Here is a 21,562-nt window from a genome sequence, read left to right on the forward strand (position 1 = left end):
ACAGGAGGGTCTTGCATAGGTTAGTGGGGAGGGAGTTCCAGGTTTTGGCGACGAGGTGGGAGAAGGACCTGCCGCCGGATGTGATGCGTTGAATGCGAGGGACTGTTGCAAGGGTGAGGTTGGTGGAGCGGAGTTGGCTTGTCGGGATGTGGAAGTTAAGTCGATCGTTGAGGTAGGTCGGTCAGGTGTCGTGGAAGGCTTTGTGAGCGTGGATTAGGATTTTGAAGACGATCCTTTTGTTGATGGGTAGCCAGTGCTAGGCTTGCCAAACATCCACAAATGCCTTAAGGTAAGATCATTTGAAGGCTGTATTTATGGAAGTGGATAATGCATTTTAAAAAGAATTCCATTTGACTTCTATGAGAATTTCACTGCAATAAATGTTTTAAGGTTTCATTGCGACAAATGAAAACAGATTTTTAGGATGAGTTGTTTTTAGGAAGAAATCTTTATTTGTTATCCTTGACTAGCATGACTGCTGTGGTCCCACGATTCACAGAAAGAAAGTGTTACCCTATCCATAGCTATATGAAACCACATTGCTGATTGACTGGACTTTATGGTCATTGACCCAATGTTTGAACCATGAAAGTAATTCAAATAGTGTCAATTTTAGACGGTTTCCCTCTGCAACGTGGATATTTTGGCTCTACTTTTAATACTAGAACATTGATGGATGTTGGACTGGAGTCAAATAGGGTGCGAATGTGAACTAAAAATTTTAAGAATGCATGTTTGCACTAATGGTACAAACATACTCCTTCTTTTTCCGTTTTTGATCATCTTGCATTTGGCTAATTCTATTAATTGATGTATGAACAAGCGCAGTCTGTTCAGTGGTGTCTGAAAATGATTCACCGTGCTTCAGAAAAATCAATTTTCGTTCCAGGGCTCAACAAATCACAACCATATGACATCCGTTTCTCTGAAACAGTTCCGTATTACACCCCTTGAAACAAAATGGATTAAAAAAAAAATTCTGATTGTCACTAATCCTGCCTTTTCTAATTAAGAACCTCAGTTTTTTTCAGCAAAACATGCTCTACTCTGTATTGAATCACTTACATAAATGTATGATATAGTGATGTGTTTACCTTATAATTAAACGCCCATAAATCCTAAAGTGAAGCTTATAATGAAATGTCTTTTCGTCAAATCTTGATTGGCAGTGGAGGGTAACATACATTAAACACAACGCAAATAAAAGGTTTGTTACATATATAATGCAATCTAAACGGAAAGGTTAATAGCAATTTGAACCCAGAGAATCCCCCTCACCTTTCACTGCATACATTTACACATTAAAAAAATCCATGTCAATTTCAAACTTTACACTGACATTTGGATATGAAATGAGATCAATACCAAAAGCAGGATACATCTAATTAGCACTTTCAGCACATTTTCTAGCAAGTGATAACAACGAGGATGTTTATTCCTGTGGTTCAATAATAATTGATTCTTCAAATGTCTAATTATTGCAGTGTAACCACCTTATTTACTAGAGTAAATTGAAGAATTATGAACATAAACCAATGTAATTCAAGTTTAACAACATCTGAAAGATATGGGGCCATATGTACGAACACATTTTCCCATTGACACTGAATGGGAAAAACCCTTTGCTACATCTGGCCCATGGTTCACAAAGCTCTGTTTTGCACATATCTCGCAGAGTAAGTTGCTGATAGACAAACTGATGTTTCCTGATTCTATAGCAGGCCACATTTTATGTCTTTATTCAAATAAGTGCTTTCTCTTTTGCTGATATTATTTCTTCATGTTGTAGATGGTTTGGGTTATATTCAAAGATTATTGGAACATGACAACCTAGAAGAAATAATTTTGCAATGTGACCTGTGATATATAAGGGAAGGTACAGTTGGTTGCGATATGTGTGGTGAATGTTAGCACAGATATTGCAATTATAAGTTCTGTGATAAATATTGGCAGGCTAAACCTAGGCATAAATATTGGGGAAAAATGTCGGGTATTTACCGCACTACGCATATTCCGGAATGGTAAGTACTAAAATCTACATATCATTCCCAAAGAATTCGTAATTGGGTGGTGTTTATTACATCTGATAAGTTTCCCCTCAGCAAAGTCTTATTTTATCAGGAGCAATAAATATCACAACGATTCCTGGGACATTGTTTTTTTAGTAAGCAACAAGAGATTGAGCTAATGGCACATCCACACAATATATAAACTTGTGCAACGCTGAACCTCAATGCTAATGCAGGCCATTTAGAGACTTTACGTAATAAGAACCAATGCAAACACAAAAAACAGCCTTTGCTTTATGGCCGACATTGAGCAGAGTTACTAATATTTGATGCAACACTTCACAGCAATCAAAGTAAAGGGGAGAGAGAAAAAAATGTGCCTTATCTGTCAAGATATGGTGTATTTTTCTGTCCCCCAGCACTGTTGCACTTTCGGCGGCTATGCACCGAATAACAATCAATTGCTCCATAGTGCACGGTTGTGTGCATTCTTTAAAAAAAAATAGGTTTTACACTGTAATGGGAAGCTTCTAGGATATAAACTATCCTTTAAAGGTTTTCCCACTTTGCATGTGTGCTATACACATAGAAAACAATTCTCCTTGTTATGTCTGCATGGAGGTGGCTCAAGGTTTTGGTGCAAATCCTTGTCTGTGAATGTTAGTAGATGGGGATTTGCATCAAAGCCTATGGGTGGGGGCATGGAAAAGCCCATGTACCACCCATACAATGCCACCTTGACGCACAGAAATGCAAAGTAGAGCACATCACTTCTTTGCTCTGCCTTGGAGTACTTTCCAACCTAAATCCAAGTTTTTTGTTGGATAGTAAATTTGACTCAAACACTTTACGCTGGGTTTGCACCCGTTTTTACCTGAAACTCAGCTAAAAGCATTAGTGGATCTGGGGCGATTTACCATTTCAAACCCGACGTAGGCAAATCTACGTTACTTTGCGTCGTGAGAGCGTCTTTGTGAACTTCAGTCCATTTTACCTGCAAATGGTGTAAACATTTTCTGCAGTTTGCGAGGCAAGGAGTTTCTTTGGAGTGCTCCAAAATCATGCACAAACGTGGTATGTTTGAATTATCACTTTGGTTCATGGTTCATTTAATGGAAGCTCTTGCCATGAGCATAGAGTCCCCGGGAAAATACAATTATTTTTATAACCGTATTCAACGTATTTCTATTGTAAAATCCACTGAGGTTTGACTGCCACCAGTGCAAAACTATATCAAGAGAGCACCGATTGCACTTTTACCTCATTAAAACCCTTAATGTCTTAAAAATAAAGTTAAAAACATAAATTGACCTTCTCGGGTTGTAGCAATATAACTTCTATTGCCGACATTTCCCGCAACCAATCACCCAAAAACGGTTATCGGTTACCTGAGCTGTGTAAAGTAGTAGCAGCGTCCTCTAGTGGCGATGTTTGAGTACAGCATATCACCGTCTGTTCCTTTCTATACTGTAAATTCTTCGTGCATTTTCGATACCTTGATTAAGTTGATAACAGTACTATATCAACGTGCCAACTAGATGGCAAGTGTTATTGTTGAAATCAGGCAGCACAGTAAAACATATACAAATTCAGCGTTATTGGGCTTTATTTTTACTATTTACATTCTATGAAAAGGGATAGTTCTCTCACAAGGGCCTCGGACATCAATGCAAAAAATCAATCTACATTTTCCCATTTCGCTCACCTTTAAATTGTATTTATGTCATTGATAGGCATTAAAGTGCGCGTAATTTTACTTTCAGACTGGTTTTATGCCGTAAAGATGCTGCTTCGTAAATTTTAATTTTATGTCAAAGCAGGCCATTTATTCGGAGTCAAATATTACATGAACCAAGATACTGTGGTGCTCGAAGAATGTTTGAGGCAGTGTAAAAGCACTCTGCAAAAGAGTAATTCCTGCATTTTTTCTCAGTCTCATGCCACATGCTATGACCAGCACCATGGGTTGCATTTTATTAGATACACAGAACAGGCCTAGAGAACACTGTCATTTTTTAACCCTGTAAATTCGACAACTATATGACACCGGTGATGGTAAGTAAGTGATTCACACCTAGGCACCAGGGCATATTTATACTCTGTTTGCATCGAATGTGCGTAAAAATGTTTGATCCAAATTCGGCGCAAACCGTGCACCATATTTAAACTTTGACACCCGAGCCTGCGGACGCTAAAATTCCGCCATGTGCATCATTTTCTGGATGCAGGAAACCAGCTTGCATTAATGACATTCAAGGTAGGTGTTCCCGTCCAAAAAATGACTTAACCTCTTAAATGCGGGCGTCGGCCACTGGCCGACGCCCACACACCCTCCCTGGTGCGGGTCACGACCAGTGGCCGACACCAGGAAGGGCATTAATAAATCCTCGGGTGCATCGCACCCGAGGATTTTTTTTTTATTTTTTTTCCCCCCCCGGGAGACACGGAAGCTACCGTGTCTCCCCCCGCCCCCCACCCGCCCCTTTGTGACGTCAGCGCGCCGCGAGGCGCGCTGACGTTGCAAAGGTGTTTTCCCCATGAAAGCAGGAAGCAGCCTTGCGGCCGCTTCCTGCTTTCATGGGGAAAAAGGCCTTTTTCACGTTCGGGAAGGCCTCGTAAGAAAGGGGAGAGTCTCCCCTTTCTTACGAGGCCTTCCTGAAAGTGTTTCCTGGCCCCCGATCGCAGCACACTTTCAGGTTTCCTGGCTCCCCCGATCGCAGCACAGCTGCGATCGGGGGGGTCAGGAAACATTTTGAAAAGGCCTCGTAAGAAAGGGGAGACTCTCCCCTTTCTTACGAGGCCTTCTGAAACTGTTTCTGGCCCCCGATCGCAGCACCGATCGGGGGCCAGAAACAGTTTCAGAAGGCCTCGTAAGAAAGGGGAGAGTCTCCCCTTTCTTATGAGGCCTTCTGAAACGGTTTCCTGGCCCCCGATCGCAGCACAGCTGCGATCGGGGGCCAGGAAACCCCACTAGACACCAGGGATTTCACTTTTGGGGGGCAGCCCCCCCCCGGAAAACGGGCCGCCCCCCCCCCGGCATAATTTTCCTAAAAAAATAAAAAGGTAGGTGCCCCCTGGGGAGGGGGGGGGCGCGATCGCGCCCCCCCCCCCAGGGGATTTAAAAAAAAAAAAAAAAAAAAAAAAAATGAAATGACAGGGGGTCGCCCGTGGGCAGGGTGACCCCCTGTGGGGGCAATTTTTTTTTTAGATGTTGTAGGGTTTCCCTGGGGGCCATTTTGGCCCCCAAGGAAACCATACAACAACTAAAAAAAAATATATGTATATATCTATATATATATATCTATGTAGATAGATATATCTAGGTACATGGATATATCTATAGATATATCTATGTAGATATATATTTATATATATATATATAGGTAGATCTGTATCAAAGAGATTTATAAAGCGCGCTACTCACCTGTGAGGGTCTCAAGGCGCTGGGGGGGGGGACGGGGGGGAGGGAAAGGGGCTAGGAGGTTCACTGTTCAAAAAGCCAGGTTTTGAGGCCCTTCCTGAAAAGAAGTAGGTTTTGGGTCTTGCGAATGTGAGTTGTGAGTGCGTTCCATGTTTTGGGTGCAATGTAGGAGAAGGATCTGCCCCCGGTGGTGGTGTGTTTGATGCGGGGGTCAGAGGCGAGAGAGAGGTCAGCTGAACGGACGTTTCGTGTGGGGGTGTGGAAGGTGACTCTCGTTGAGGTAGGCAGGGCCTGTGTTGTGGAGTGATTTGTGTGTGAGGATGAGGATCTTGAAGGTGATCCTTTTGTCAATGGGGAGCCAGTGGAGGGATTTGAGGTGTGGAGAGATGTGTTCGTGTCGGTGGAGGTCGAGGATGAGTCGTGCTGCTGAGTTCTGGATGCGTGTAGTTTGCACTTGAGTTTTAGAGTGGTGCCGGCGTAGAGGGCGTTTCTGTAATCAAGCCTGCTGCTGATGAGTGCGTGAGTGACAGTTTTTCTGGTCTCTGTGGGGATCCATTTTAATGTTTTTCAGTATACGGAGTTTGTTGAAGCATGAGGAGGTAAGAGCGTTGATTTGTTGGGTCATAGAGAGGGAGGAGTCTAGGATGATGCTGAGGTTGCGTGCGTAGTTGGCGGGGGTGGGTGCAGGGCCTAGCGTGGTGGGCCACCATGGGGGGTCCCAGGTTTTTTTGGTGAGGGCCAAAGAGGATTATTTCGGTTTTGCTTGAGTTGAGTTTCAGGTGGTTGGCTGTCATATATACATCACTTTTGTCAATATGTGTGTGGTTTCCCTGGGGGGAAAAGGGTCCGACTTGTCTAGTGGCAGTTTTAGTGCCATAAAGAAGCGCAGAAGGTTTATATGCCTACTGCAAAGAGCACATCTGTATTTTATGTAAATAGCTGAGTACATTAGTAAAGTCTATGGAGAGATGAAGGGCACTTTTGCTGGGTGGTAATGAGGGAATCCGAGGAGGAGGGAGTGGGAGCACCAATAATGATTGTTGGACTGGGCGCAGGAGGTGCTAAAGACTGTGACGAATGGTATGTGACAAGGTGTTTTTTGAGTGTCTTGAAAGTACGTGCTGATTGAGGGAAGAAGCGCAGGTAAGGTGGCCTCTACTGTTGCACGTATCTCACACACACCATCGATTTTGTGACTGTCTACGTAGGCTAGTGTTTTAGAGCAACAGTTTAGCCAATAGCAGAGATGGCATCTTGATGGATGACTGCTGCCTGCACTCGGGTTATAGAGGACCGCTCTGACATAGGATCAGAGACTGAGACATCAGATACTGAGACAGCATCTGAGGGATAGGACAATGGCGCAGACTCTGGGAGTGATTTTTCAGTCAGAGGAGTCCCATTCGAAAACTCCTCTTCCAGTACATTATGAGGGAGGTGATGAGGACAGTCCTGCTGTCCCTTCGCAAGCTGTTCGTGCAACTGGGTAATAGTGGGTTAGGCCAACCCAGAGAGCAGGTGAATGCGGCGGCAAGCAGAGAGAGAGTGCTCTCTTGGGAGCTCACCAATTTAGTTCAGCCCCAAATTCCACCACCCAAATCATATTGTGGAGACATCAAAATTGTCTATGGCAAAACAAACTGGTTTTGTAAGGCAGGCACCTGTGTTTTTGGTCCTGGATTCGGCGGCCATATAGAGAAACACACTAAACCCAAACATTTCTGGAAACTAGACATTCGGGGGAGTCCACAGAGGTGTGACTTGTGTGGATTCCCCAAAGTTTTCTTACCCAGAATACCCTGCAAAGCTGAAATGTTGAGAAAAAACTCTATTTTTCTCGCATTTCTGTCACACAAACTACAGGAATATGCTGGGATCCACAACATTCCTACCACCCAGTGACTCCTCACCTGTCCTGATAAAAACACTACCCCACTTGAGTGCCTACACCTAGTGCCTGTGTCAGGAATGGATCACCCCAGGGTCAACAGCTGCCTCACGTAAGGACCAACATTGACCGTTGTGTGATCTATTCCTGTCGCAGGCACCAGGCCTAACCACACAAGTGAGGTATCATATTTATCGGGAGACTTGGGGGAACGCTGGGTGGAAGGAAATTTGTGGCTCCCCTCAGATTCCAGAACTTTCTGTCACCGAAATATGTGGAAAACGTGGTATTTTAGCCACATTTTGAGGTTTGCAAAGGATTCTGGGTAACAGAACCTGGTCCGAGCCCCACAAGTCACCTCATCTTGGATTCCCCTGGGTTTCTAGTTTACAAAAATGTGCTGGTTTGCTAGGTTTCCCCAGGTGCCGGCTGAGCTAGAGGCCAAAATCCACAGGTAGGCACTGTTTTCTATGAAAAAATGTGATGTGTCCACGTTCTGTTTTGGGGCATTTCCTGTCGCGGGCGCTAGGCCTACCCACACAAGTGAGGTATCATTTTTATCGGGAGACTTAGGGGAACGCCGGGTGGAAGGAAATTTGTGGCTCCTCTCAGATTCCAGAACTTTCTGTCACCGAAATGTGAGGAAAACTTGTTTTTTTGGCCACTTTTTGAGGTTTGCAAAGGATTCTGGGTAACAGAACCTGGTCCGAGCCCCGCAAGTCACCCCTCCTTAGATTCCCCTAGGTCTCTAGTTTTCAGAAATGCACAGGTTTGGTAGGTTTCCCTATGTGCCGGCTGAGCTAGAGGCCAAAATCTACAGGTAGGCACTTCTCAAAAAACACCTCTGTTTTCTTCCAAAAATTTGGATGTGTCCACGTTGCGCTTTGGGGCGTTTCCTGTCGCGGGCGCTAGGCCTACCCACACAAGTGAGGTATCATTTTTATCGGGAGACTTGGGGGAACGCCGGGTGGAAGAAAATTTGTGGCTCCTCTCAGAATCCAGAACTTTCTGTCACCGAAATCTGAGGAAAACTTGTTTTTTTAGCCACTTTTTGAGGTTTGCAAAGGATTCTGGGTAACAGAACCTGGTCCGAGCCCCGCGAGTCACCCCTCCTTGTATTGCCCTAGGTCTCTAGTTTTCAGAAATGCACAGGTTTGGTAGGTTTCCCTAGGTGCCGGCTGAGCTAGAGGCCAAAATCTACAGGTAGGCACTTCTCAAAAAACACCTCTGTTTTCTTCCAAAAATTTTGATGTGTCCACGTTGCGCTTTGGGGCGTTTCCTGTCGCGGGCGCTAGGCCTACCCACACAAGTGAGGTATCATTTTTATCGGGAGACTTGGGGGAACGCCGGGTGGAAGGAAATTTGTGGCTCCTCTCAGATTCCAGAACTTTCTGTCACCGAAATCTGAGGAAAACTTGTTTTTTTAGCCACTTTTTGAGGTTTGCAAAGGATTCTGGGTAACAGAACCTGGTCCGAGCCCCGCGAGTCACCCCTCCTTGGATTGCCCTAGGTCTCTAGTTTTCAGAAATGCACAGGTTTGGTAGGTTTCCCTAGGTGCCGGCTGAGCTAGAGGCCAAAATCTACAGGTAGGCACTTCTCAAAAAACACCTCTGTTTTCTTCCAAAAATTTTGATGTGTCCACGTTGCGCTTTGGGGCGTTTCCTGTCGCGGGCGCTAGGCCTACCCACACAAGTGAGGTATCATTTTTATCGGGAGACTTGGGGGAACGCCGGGTGGAAGGAAATTTGTGGCTCCTCTCAGATTCCAGAACTTTCTGTCACCGAAATCTGAGGAAAACTTGTTTTTTTAGCCACTTTTTGAGGTTTGCAAAGGATTCTGGGTAACAGAACCTGGTCCGAGCCCCGCGAGTCACCCCTCCTTGGATTGCCCTAGGTCTCTAGTTTTCAGAAATGCACAGGTTTGGTAGGTTTCCCTAGGTGCCGGCTGAGCTAGAGGACAAAATCTACAGGTAGGCACTTCTCAAAAAACACCTCTGTTTTCTTCCAAAAATTTTGATGTGTCCACGTTGCGCTTTGGGGCGTTTCCTGTCGCGGGCGCTAGGCCTACCCACACAAGTGAGGTATCATTTTTATCGGGAGACTTGGGGGAACGCCGGGTGGAAGGAAATTTGTGGCTCCTCTCAGATTCCAGAACTTTCTGTCACCGAAATCTGAAGAAAACTTGTTTTTTTAGCCACTTTTTGAGGTTTGCAAAGGATTCTGGGTAACAGAACCTGGTCCGAGCCCCGCGAGTCACCCCTCCTTGGATTGCCCTAGGTCTCTAGTTTTCAGAAATGCACAGGTTTGGTAGGTTTCCCTAGGTGCCGGCTGAGCTAGCGGCCAAAATCTACAGGTAGGCACTTCTCAAAAAACACCTCTGTTTTCTTCCAAAAATTTTGATGTGTCCACGTTGCGCTTTGGGGCGTTTCCTGTCGCGGGCGCTAGGCCTACCCACACAAGTGAGGTATCATTTTTATCGGGAGACTTGGGGGAACGCCGGGTGGAAGGAAATTTGTGGCTCCTCTCAGATTCCAGAACTTTCTGTCACCGAAATCTGAGGAAAACTTGTTTTTTTAGCCACTTTTTGAGGTTTGCAAAGGATTCTGGGTAACAGAACCTGGTCCGAGCCCCGCGAGTCACCCCTTCTTGGATTGCCCTAGGTCTCTAGTTTTCAGAAATGCACAGGTTTGGTAGGTTTCCCTAGGTGCCGGCTGAGCTAGAGGCCAAAATCTACAGGTAGGCACTTCTCAAAAAACACCTCTGTTTTCTTCCAAAAATGTTGATGTGTCCACGTTGCGCTTTGGGGCGTTTCCTGTCGCGGGCGCTAGGCCTACCCACACAAGTGAGGTATCATTTTTATCGGGAGACTTGGGGGAACGCCGGGTGGAAGGAAATTTGTGGCTCCTCTCAGATTCCAGAACTTTCTGTCACCGAAATCTAAGGAAAACTTGTTTTTTTAGCCACTTTTTGAGGTTTGCAAAGGATTCTGGGTAACAGAACCTGGTCCGAGCCCCGCAAGTCACCCCTCCTTGGATTCCCCTAGGTCTCTAGTTTTCAGAAATGCACAGGTTTGGTAGGTTTCCCTATGTGCCGGCTGAGCTAGAGGCCAAAATCTACAGGTAGGCACTTTTGAAAAAACAGCTGTGTTTTCTATAAAAAAAATAGGATGTGTCCATGTTGTGTTTTGGGGCATTTCCTGTCGCGGGCACTAGGCCTACCCACACAAGTGAGGTATCATTTTTACCGGGAGACTTGGGGGAACACAGAATAGCAAAACAAGTGTTATTGCCCCTTATCTTTCTCTACATTTTTTCCTTCCAAATATAAGAGAGTGTGTAAAAAAGACGTCTATTTGAGAAATGCCCTGCAATTCACATGCTAGTATGGGCACCTCGGAATTCAGCGATGTGCAAATAACCACTGCTCCTCAAAACCTTATCTTGATCCCATTTTGGAAATGCAAAGGTTTTCTTGATACCTCTTTTTCACTCTTCATATTTCAGCAAATGAATTGCTGTATACCCAGTATAGAATGAAAACCAACTGCAGGGTGCAGCTTATTTATTGGCTCTGGGTACCTAGGGTTCTTGATGAACCTACAAGCCCTTTATATCCCCGCAACCAGAAGAGTCCAGCAGACAAAACGGTATATTGCTTTCAGAAATCTGACATCGCAGGAAAAAGTTACAGAGTAAAACATAAAGAAAAATGGCTGTTGTTTTCAGCTCAATTTCAATATTTTTTTATTTCAGCTGTTATTTTCTGTAGGAAAACCTTGTAGGATCTACACAAATGACCCCTTGCTGAATTCAGAATTTTGTCTAGTTTTCAAAAATGTTTAGCATTCCGGGATCCAGCATTGGTTTCACACCCATTCCTGTCACTAACTGGAAGGAGGCTGAAAGCACCAAATATAGTAGAAATGGGGTATGTCCCAGTAAAATGCCAAATTTGTGTTGAAAAATTCGGTTTTCTGATTCAAGTCTGCCCGTTCCTGAAAGGTGGGAAGATAGTGATTTCAGCACCAGAAACCCTTGGTTGATGGCATTTTCAGGGAAAAAACCACAAGCCTTCTTCGGCAGCCCTTTTTTCCCATTTTTTTGGAAAAAACAAAATTTTCACTGTATTTTGGCTATTTTCTTGGTCTCCTCCAGGGGAAACCACCAACTCTGGGTACCATTAGAATCCCTAGGATGTTGGAAAAAAAGGACGCAAATTTGGCGTGGTTAGCTTATGTGGACAAAAAGTTATGAAGCCCTAAGCGCGAACTACCCCAAATAGCCAAAAAAGGGCTCAGCACTGGGGGGGGGAAAGGCCCAGCAGCTAAGGGGTTAAACACCCGTGTGTCTTATTTATCAAATCGCGCAAAAATCCTGCACGGCCGGGAGGCGGAGGCGGAAAATGACGCACAGCCCGATTTGCATCAAAAAATAACGCCTGGGTCAGGGCAGGTGTTAAAATGTGGCAAACACACCAGTACTTAATGAAAACACACAAAAGCAACAGCAGAGCTCCCAAAGGAAGACATGGAGGTGCTCTTCACCCAGCATGCACGCAGACGCAGAGCACAGAACCAACAACAGCAGCTTATACCACACCAGCAGGGACCCCAAAGGCAACGCCAAAGGCAGGAGAGGATATTCCGCACCAGGACAACCCTTCTGGTACTCCGCCAACAAGACATCATCCAGAGGTACAGGCTCAACTAGCAAGCCGTTCAGCAGCTGCTGCGCAACATAGAGCCACAGTTGGCACCCAGCTTACAGACACCCCGCACTATTCCACCAGAAACCAAGCTACTAACCGTTCTCCACATGTTGGCAAGTGGCTCCTTTCAAAACACTGGTGCCCTGGTTGCGGGATCTCACAGCCCTCATTCTCTGCCTTCCTACCCAAGGTATTGGATGCCATCATCTCTCTCACACCCGCCACATCAGCTTCCCCAACACACAGCAGAAGCAGCAGGAGATAAAACAGGGCTTCTACCAAATCAACAGCTTCCCACACGTCCTTGGTGTCATTGACTGCACCATGAACGCATTGTGCCACGTGCTGCAACTGAACATCTATACCGCAACAGGAAGCACACACACTCCATCAATGTGCAGGCCATTATCGATCACTGGGGTTTGATCACCAACATCGGGGCAAAGTATCCTGGTGGTGTACATGATTCATTCATCTTCCGTTACTTCACCATCAATCAACACTACCAGGATGGACAATATGGAAATGGCCTACTTATTGGTAAGAACAGGAACCTACTTATTTACACACATCACAGCAACCCTGTAGGACACACAACACATACACCACGACATCAACACGTGGCCAGGAAAAGAATGAGGTTGTGACACTGCTAGGCATGTGTGATATCCTAACCCACCAATGGACAAACGACAGAACCAAATAACAACAGATGCCACTCCACAGACACAAGGGAACATTTTAAAACAACACAATGACAATGACATGGCCTCAACTGGCAGTACAACTTGGAAGATTAATCTTTCAATCTCACATCAATAACACTCAATCAAACACCCTTCCAACCAATACGTACTGTGTAAGGGGTGTGTAATGTGTTATGCTGCAGGTCAAACACCATGACACACATAGCATGAGGATGACTACAATGAAGGTGACATGGAATCATTGAGGCTGTACTAATATCTCACATCACTCCTGCTCTCACATTGCCCACTAACGATAAGCAAGTGGACTGTGAGAAGAACACATATTGATGTGACAATATTGAAAGTGCACATTCCTGCACATACGGGTTGAGACAATTTCACACACACACAACGGATGTACAGGCATACGGACCTTCTGACACTCAAAATGACAACCTCACAACCAAGTTAGCCAGCTGAACTAAAACATGTTCTGTAGTATAGGTACACACTACAACCTGAATCGACTTGGCAAGGGCAGAGAAATAGGTCTGCAGAGATTTTGTCACACATGTGAAATTTGTGCCTAGTCAAATGTCAACACGTTAGTGCTGACAACGTACGGAGATGTGTTGTACATTGTCATCTTGCCAAATCTAAGGGTCTCACTGATGTTTAAATAATTCTATTGCATATGTGAAATTGGCTGGGATGACCAGGGTATATAGATGCAACCGTGTTATCACCTCTGTGGAATTGATTCTGTGTATGGAAGTATCATGTCACCCCCAGTTAAGACACATGGACACCTCTTTCACAGTACATAATGCAAGGAAGTACACAATGTACCTCAACTCTACCAAAAACTGCTGACATCCGGTCAAACAGCCAAACACCCGTTCAGATAAGGAAACAACCCAGTGCTGATGGTACATCCTAGAAGCCTAGGATTCCACACAATAACAAAACACAGATGAGTCACAGAAAACACACGATAACAACTGCCATGCTAAGTGATAATCATGGTGCAAGCTACATCAACATGTTGTCACTCATTTTCTCTTTCAGCTGATCAGGGGTATGGGATCTAGCCATGGATCATGACCCCATTTCCAAACCCAAGCACTTCAGCAGAGCGTGCCTATAATGAGGCACATCGGAGGACATGCACCATAGTCGGGAGGACCTTTGGCATCCTGAAGTCAAGATTCAGGTGCCTTGACATCACCGGAGGCAGCCTCCTATACTCACCAGAAATGGTATGCAAAATAATTTTGACTTGTGCCATCCTGCACCACATATGGGTAAGAAGGAATATTCCCCTATATGAACCCGACCCACAAATGCCTGAAGAGGAGGATGCTGTCCATCAACATGAGGGTGACCATCCAAACACAGCTGCAGAATTACGTTGGAGACAACATATTGTCCAAAATTTCTTTTAACTCTACTCATTCATCACCACTGTCTTACCATATGTCAATAAACACCTATTCTAATCACTGTATCATGGTATGGATAATCATTTTTGCATAACATTATCCCTAACTATCAGAATCAGAGTGTAGCCTCATGGAGCATTGCAGAAATACAGATTAGGATACAGAAAAATCCACATCAAATTTGATGCGTATGAATGTACAGCCAAATTCACACACACTGTAAATGACATATATACTGTACATTTCACATTTGAAGGGCAATAGCAGAGGAGCACAGCTATTTCACACATACATGTTGGCAACATGGTTCATCGCAGCATATGGCACACAACCAGGACACCATCAGTCAATAAGGGGAAAAAAAATGGCTCATACATGAGGCAGTGGATGTGCTATTGCATTGGTGACAAGAAGGTATGAACAGACCCTTTACATCAGTAAGTGTTACATCAGCTAACTTTGCAAGGACTATGTGTGACAAGAATACCATATAAGCAGAAAATGGATAGCACAAGTGCCCCAGGTATGACTAGCATTGCTCACAAGTCATCCCCTGCACATGCCAGCCCAGGTCTTAAGTCCTGCCACACCCATGTTCCCTGTCTCACCCCACCTTGCTTCAGAGGTCCCTGGGAAGGGAACATGTGTACCCAGATAATCCCTCCTTTACACACACCCAGACTCACATTGTGAATTCAATGTGCTTCCCTCTTTAGTATGGTATGCCATAGTCATCGTACTTCTGTCTGCATGGACTTCTGGTTAAATAATGCACAACCTTGTAGTCTGTAGGACCTGTAATCACCTGTACATTGCTTCCCAAGTGAAAGGTACTGTTGGCCCTTTGAACTTGATTCTCACCTACAGGACTTGTGAGAGACTGAAGCTGCTCACACCTGTGAGCACCTCCATGCAGACCAGCCTTTTGAACATGCACTGCCCTGGCAGCTGTCTGGAACAGCATAGAAGCTGCCATTTTATGTATAACACTGCTATGCATTGCCGTATAAACCACTTGTGTAACACAGCCCTTGGGTTATTGTGTTACGTTCCAACACACAGGACAAACACAGTTTTCATTTTCCACAGTGCTTTTCCACCTTTGACGAGTCTCAGTCTGCTCACTGTGCATTTGCCTTGTTAAATTCTTTGATCCTGATTGACCCTGCATCCTGTTAGCCTGACTGGTTCCTGCCTTTGCATTACCATAAAAGTTCCCTGTGGCTACATTTGTATCATAGTTGCTTTCCCAGCCCTCACTTTCCTCATGGGGTGTTGTGTCAGGTGGGTCTACAATGAATACTCAAATACATTGTATAGCATAATCAGTTTACTTATCGTACCATGGGGTGGAACTTGTCTCCAAATAGCCTAATCATGGCCCATCCCTGGTCTGGGTTTCATGTATGCATGAGTAACAAATAGTGATAGTGTACCATGGCTGTATGCATGGATTGGGTATGGTGCCTCCAGCACAACAAACAACGTCAGATAATGTGCATGAAATGTCAACACATGTTAGGACCCTGACAGTCCACATGCTGATTCACATTGCCCCCAACATATTGATGGGGCTTGCATGGTGTATAACTGTGAGATTAATCAGCACAGAGGCACTGATGTTCCCGGATGTAGTGGGAATTTTAGAGGCCAACCTGTGTACAAATGTTGTGAGGAAACCTGACGGTTTAAAATTCCTGATCCATTAACTTTGTCAGCACACCAAGGGTGCCCTGTTGTCAGTCCCATAACATGTCTGCAGTGCCATAGCTGGACTCTCCCATGTGTGTTCTCAATTCCTCATTGGCTTTCCTTCAATTCAGCTGTGAAGGATACTTTGTAGATGCAGGAAATGGCTCCACAGACTCATAACTAGACCTGCACGTAACTGTGACAACATGGACCCCAATAATGATACAGGCTAAACATTGGCCCACACACTTGAACCGGACACCTTCGTGCATTTTACCACTGGAAATATCTGAACATGTGCTGCTTGGTCTGCTGGTCCTCCACTGCCACAGGAGAGACATGGCTCATTTATATGACTCCAACTGTGGCTTGATATGACATTTGCGGATTGTATTTGGGACTCGGTGTCACAAACACCGTACCCACATAGCATTATCCCATGCCTGACTCATGGGTAGTAAACAAACAAGTGCCTAGGAAGTAGTATCCAACAATCCAGGACATGTGATGGCTTAGTTTTGGAACATTGCCATGATAAACCGTCTGCTATCTATCCTGTGCATGCTTTGTCATTGGTGGTGCTTATGGTCCCAAAAACCTAGGAAGTGCACACAGCATTTGTTGCTACGTATATGACAAACACATTTCCTTTCTCATTTCCACACTGAATAGCATCTGATGGTTGGACACATTGACTCCACATGCATACAAGCAGATTTACAAAAATGCGTCTTGTGATGTTCACACAGTGGGACAACTACAATAGTAAGAGCCAAATCACACACATTGACACATAGGCATTGAGTTACTGTATTGAGCTGTGTAGCCTTGCTATCCACTTTTGACGCAAAACATGCCCAAACTGGGTAATACCTAATTGAATTCCACATGTTTGGCCATTTATTGCGTCAGTGAAGAGTGCAAATCTGGTACAACAAGTAGAGGATCATGGTCCGCAGTAGTATGATCTGTCACATGTGCCCATACACCGTAATGCACAATGTTGGTGAAATCAGCATATCTCTGTATTGTCACACCTGTCATGTACTTTTACAAATGAGAAATGACCCAAATGACCCACCCCATCTCGCTCCTCCACTTCCCTGCCAAAGTCATTGAGAAGACCGTCAACAAGCAACTGACCAACTTCCTTGAAGACAACAACCTACTCGACCCCTCTCAGTCCGGATTCCGAGCATATCACAGCACAGAAACAGCCCTCATCTCAGTCACAGACAACATCAGAACTCTGATGGACAACGGAGAAACAGTCGCCCTCATTCTCCTCGACCTCTCGGCTGCCTTCGACACCGTCTGCCACCGAACTCTAACATCCCGCCGGCGCTCCACCGGTATCCAAGGACTGGCCCTGGACTGGATCACCTCCTTCCTCTCCAACCGCTCCCAAAGAGTCTACCTCCCTCCTTTCCGTTCAGACCCCACCGAGATCATCTGCGGCATCCCACAAGGCTCCTCGCTCAGCCCGACTCTCTTCAATGTCTACATGAGCCCCCTCGCCGACATCGTACGCAAACACAACATCATCATCACCTCCTACGCCGACGACACTCAGCTGATACTTTCTCTCACCAAGGACCCCACTGGCGCCAAGACCAACCTGCAAGATGGAATGAAAGACGTCGCAGAATGGATGAAACTCAGCCGTCTGAAACTGAACTCAGAAAAAACGGAAGTCCTCATCCTCGGAAACACCCCGTCCACCTGGGATGACTCTTGGAGGCCCACGGCCCTAGGCACCGTACCAACCCCATCAGACCACGCACGCAACCTCGGATTCATCCTGGACCCGCTTCTCACCATGACCAAACAAGTCAACGCCGTGTCATCTTCCTGCTTCCTCACTCTCCGCATGCTCCGAAAGATCTTCCGCTGGATTCCCGCCGACACCAGAAAAACTGTGACCCATGCCCTCGTCACAAGCCGCCTGGACTACGGAAACACCCTATACGCAGGAACCACTGCTAAACTCTAGAAATGTCTGCAGCGAATACAAAACGCCTCCGCCCGCCTCGTCCTCGACATACCCCCCCAACCGCCATATCTCCGCCCACCTGAGACACCAGCACTGGCTTCCCGTCAACAAAAGGATCACCTTCCGGCTCCTCACCCACGCACACAAAGCCCTCCAAAACAAGGGACCCGAATACCTCAACCGTCGCCTCAGTTTCTACACGCCCACCCGTCAACTTCACTCCGCCAACCTCGCACTCGCCACCATCCCTCGCATCCGCCGCACCACAGGAGGTGGGAAATCCTTCTCCTACCTGGCAGCCAAGACATGGAACTCCCTCCCGCCAACCTCAGGACCACCCAGGACCACCCTGCATTCCGGAGGCAGCTCAAAACCTGGCTCTTCGAGCAGCAGTAAACCCCTCCCCCTAGCGCCTTGAGACCCTCACGGGTGAGTAGCGCGCTCTATAAATGTTTTTGATTTGATTTTGATTTGAAAGCCAGTCAAAGACAGAAATTTTGACACATACGCGTCAAAAAAGATGCACATGCGTCAAAAAATGACGCATATACATCAAAAAATGATGCTCATTGCCATGAAACATCCATTGGCCCTGAGCAGTAATTCCCACACTGTACCTCCTGAAGTTGGTTAAGTATGCAACATATTTCAAAATATGGATGCAGGGTTATTTCTAAGCATGTGTGTAAAAAGAAATGACGCACAGACTGTAAGCGTTATAATATTTTGACGCATAAGATTAAAAACGCACCGTGTTTGAGGCAGGAAGTGATGTAATAGGATATCCTGTTTACAGAATTGGTACAGTGGGTGTACTTTCACTTTCAATTTGCAGTCTGTGATATTTCCTGACTGTGTGGCTGTGTTTTGACTTGTCTCCTTGTGCATTTTGTGAATTTGTCTCCTATGTGCAGCTTAAATTATCTTTTTGTGTTTCCTAAGTGTCTATAGTATCCTGTGTTAGTGTTTTTTGGTCATTTCTGGTGTCTAAATTTGTCTTTGTACTGTTGGGAGTCTGTTGTGGGTAGTGTTAGTTTGGGGATAGTTGGACTATGTTCTGTTAATTGTTTTGCATTTCCGTCTCCTACTTTCCCTCCATTTTCCTCTGTATCCCTTTATTCCCTTTTTTGGTGCAAGCATGTTGGGTAGGCTTCGTCTTGGCAGGATGGGAGAGGAGGAGCTAGGTGGCTTTATTTGGCTGGTGTGCCACTTCCTACCATTAATGATCAAAGCAGGTGGGCGTGTGATACAGGGGTATCACACAGAGGCAAGGAGGCTCCGGTGGGCAAAGTTCCTGTACCATCTAAAGCGAACCTACAACACACCGCACAACGACCACCAGCTGAAACACCGTTGGGCTGACCTGGTTGCCCGGTAGCAAGACCTGCTGGCCTACCTGGGGATTGTGACTGGTGGCCCTGTTGATGAGTACAAATCAGAGTAATGTGCACATTTAAATGCTCTGTAGTGACAGTAGCAGATTTGTTCATATGCTGCCGGCAATGTTTTTGAACATGTGGAATACAAGTTAAACATACAGTTGCCTGTGAGACTACATATTACCGTCATTTGTTGATGCAACAGCTAGACTAACTTACAAAACACAACAGGAGCCTGTAAATTAGTTCTGCCTTCAGGTCAATAGATGATGCAAATGTGGCTCTAACATATGTTTCATGCATGGTCTGTGAGTGTACCAGCAAACAAATGTTTTAAATCCAGATTTTTTCAAGAAATATTGTGTCCCTCACTTTTTTTGGAAACATGTCTGAACTGGAATCTGACACATATGTAACAAGTTATAGCTCAGCTCATGTAACAACTTAGATTGATATTTGGCCTTTGTAGTGCCACAATTAAATTAGGGATGGATGACAAAAGTTATGCACATGGTTTCATATCTCGATGGTTGGTGCAACTTACCATAGCTGTGGCACACAAAATGAAGAAAATGATACAAATTGAGGGCTAACAACTGTCCCTGACCCTCTGTACATTGTACATGTGTGTTTTAAATTGGTTTTAGTCACAATAGCTGGGTGACTGGTATTGAAGTCCTCCAGGAAAGTGGCTTTGCATGTCTCTCATGGATACACATGATGAGAGGAATACACTCCATGAATTAGTCTGCTAACTAATGATGGAGCATGTTTGCCACCACATGATAGTTAGGGCCACTGAATGCGTGCAGATATGTGTGTATCACTCACTGAAGTCCCCGGGTAGGTACATGTTTACAGTGGTATGCTGGATGCAGTACCATCATGTCTGAGAGGATTGATTTTCTGATTTAATATTACACATAGTATTTGTATTTGGAAGTGTGGTACAGTGCACAGACATTAAGCACATTTCTCCCTTCCATGCCTTACAGGTGGACTTGCCCCCTACACTATCGGAGAGGTGGCTCGATTTGCAGACCCAGACATCTCCAGTAAGTGTTGATATTTCTGTTCTGTGTTGTGTTTGCTGCTGTTGTGTGATTGACTCCTGTGTCTTGGACACATAGCAAGGTTTGATGCGCTGGTCAATGATCGGATATGTTCCTTGAGTGGAGTATCATTTTTTCCCCATCTTTGAGATGGCCAATCATTAGTGTATTGTCATAATTTGGAATTTTAGGTCAGTCCTGTAGGCACGGCCATGTGAATAGGGATGAGTTTTGTGGATAAAACTTAAAATCAGAAAATATAGCAGAGGACCATATTTGTCATTTAGTCAGCAAGTCAGACCCCAATTCTCATAGAATAGGGAAGTCTTACCCACAGACTTCAGCTTCCCTATTCACTAATGAACATGTTTGACAGTATGTTTGACTTCCTAGCAGCATGTAGATCCACATGTTGTGCTACGAGTATGAGGCACTTGAGTACAACGGCCTAGGTGTGCATGCAGCTCATGGCCAGATGTGTGCTTGCATCTATCTGCTTGTTGTAAGTTATATGTTACTGGTAGGAAATGATGTTGACAATTGTCTGCATTTCCAAACATAAGTGTGGATGGGAATGTCCAAGGTTTGGCTGTATCCTAGTTGGACTTCCTCCTTGCCTGTTGTGGGCTGCATAAACCCATGTACAGCTGTCCAAAGCTTCCTGGGTGTCCTTGTTGTTTGAAAGTATTTGTTGCCTCCCCCTCCACAGGCACAGGCATAGGGTTGTGAAAAGTGTACCTAGGACTGATGATCCAAGTTTAGTACACAGACATGTAAATCTGTAAGTGACTTGTCCAAACCTAGGATACCCACACATGATTAGCAACTGCATTCTATCCTGGCAATTACATTTACAACTTGCAGATCTTTTGGCCCTTGATTGTCATCAAGAAGATAGTCATTAGTTGGCCTGTCAGTTGTGGAGGACTTGCAGCATTTCTTTTACCTGACAAATGGCTGAACAATGACGCATAAGTCATTCAAGTTGTTACCCATCTTTTAGAGTATTGCTGTGCTGTTTGATAGGACATGTATAGGCTGCATTGGCATGTACTTCCTCAGGGACAATCAGTAATCTGTATGATGATATGGCCTGTTTCTGGTACATTAGATGTATTGTTTGATTTACTTCTGGAGCAATATCACACAATGAAGTACCTAATGTTTGGTTTTCTATTTGTTTTAACAGCTGCCAATATGAATCCCTTCCAGATTCGGGAGTTTCAGCGCAGGGCGATGCGCTACCGCCACATTCTGGATGTGGAGTCGGGGTTCCGCAACATGGTAAGGT

The sequence above is a fragment of the Pleurodeles waltl genome, chromosome 8 (genome assembly GCF_031143425.1).
Source record: "Pleurodeles waltl isolate 20211129_DDA chromosome 8, aPleWal1.hap1.20221129, whole genome shotgun sequence".
Taxonomy (NCBI): domain Eukaryota; kingdom Metazoa; phylum Chordata; class Amphibia; order Caudata; family Salamandridae; genus Pleurodeles; species Pleurodeles waltl.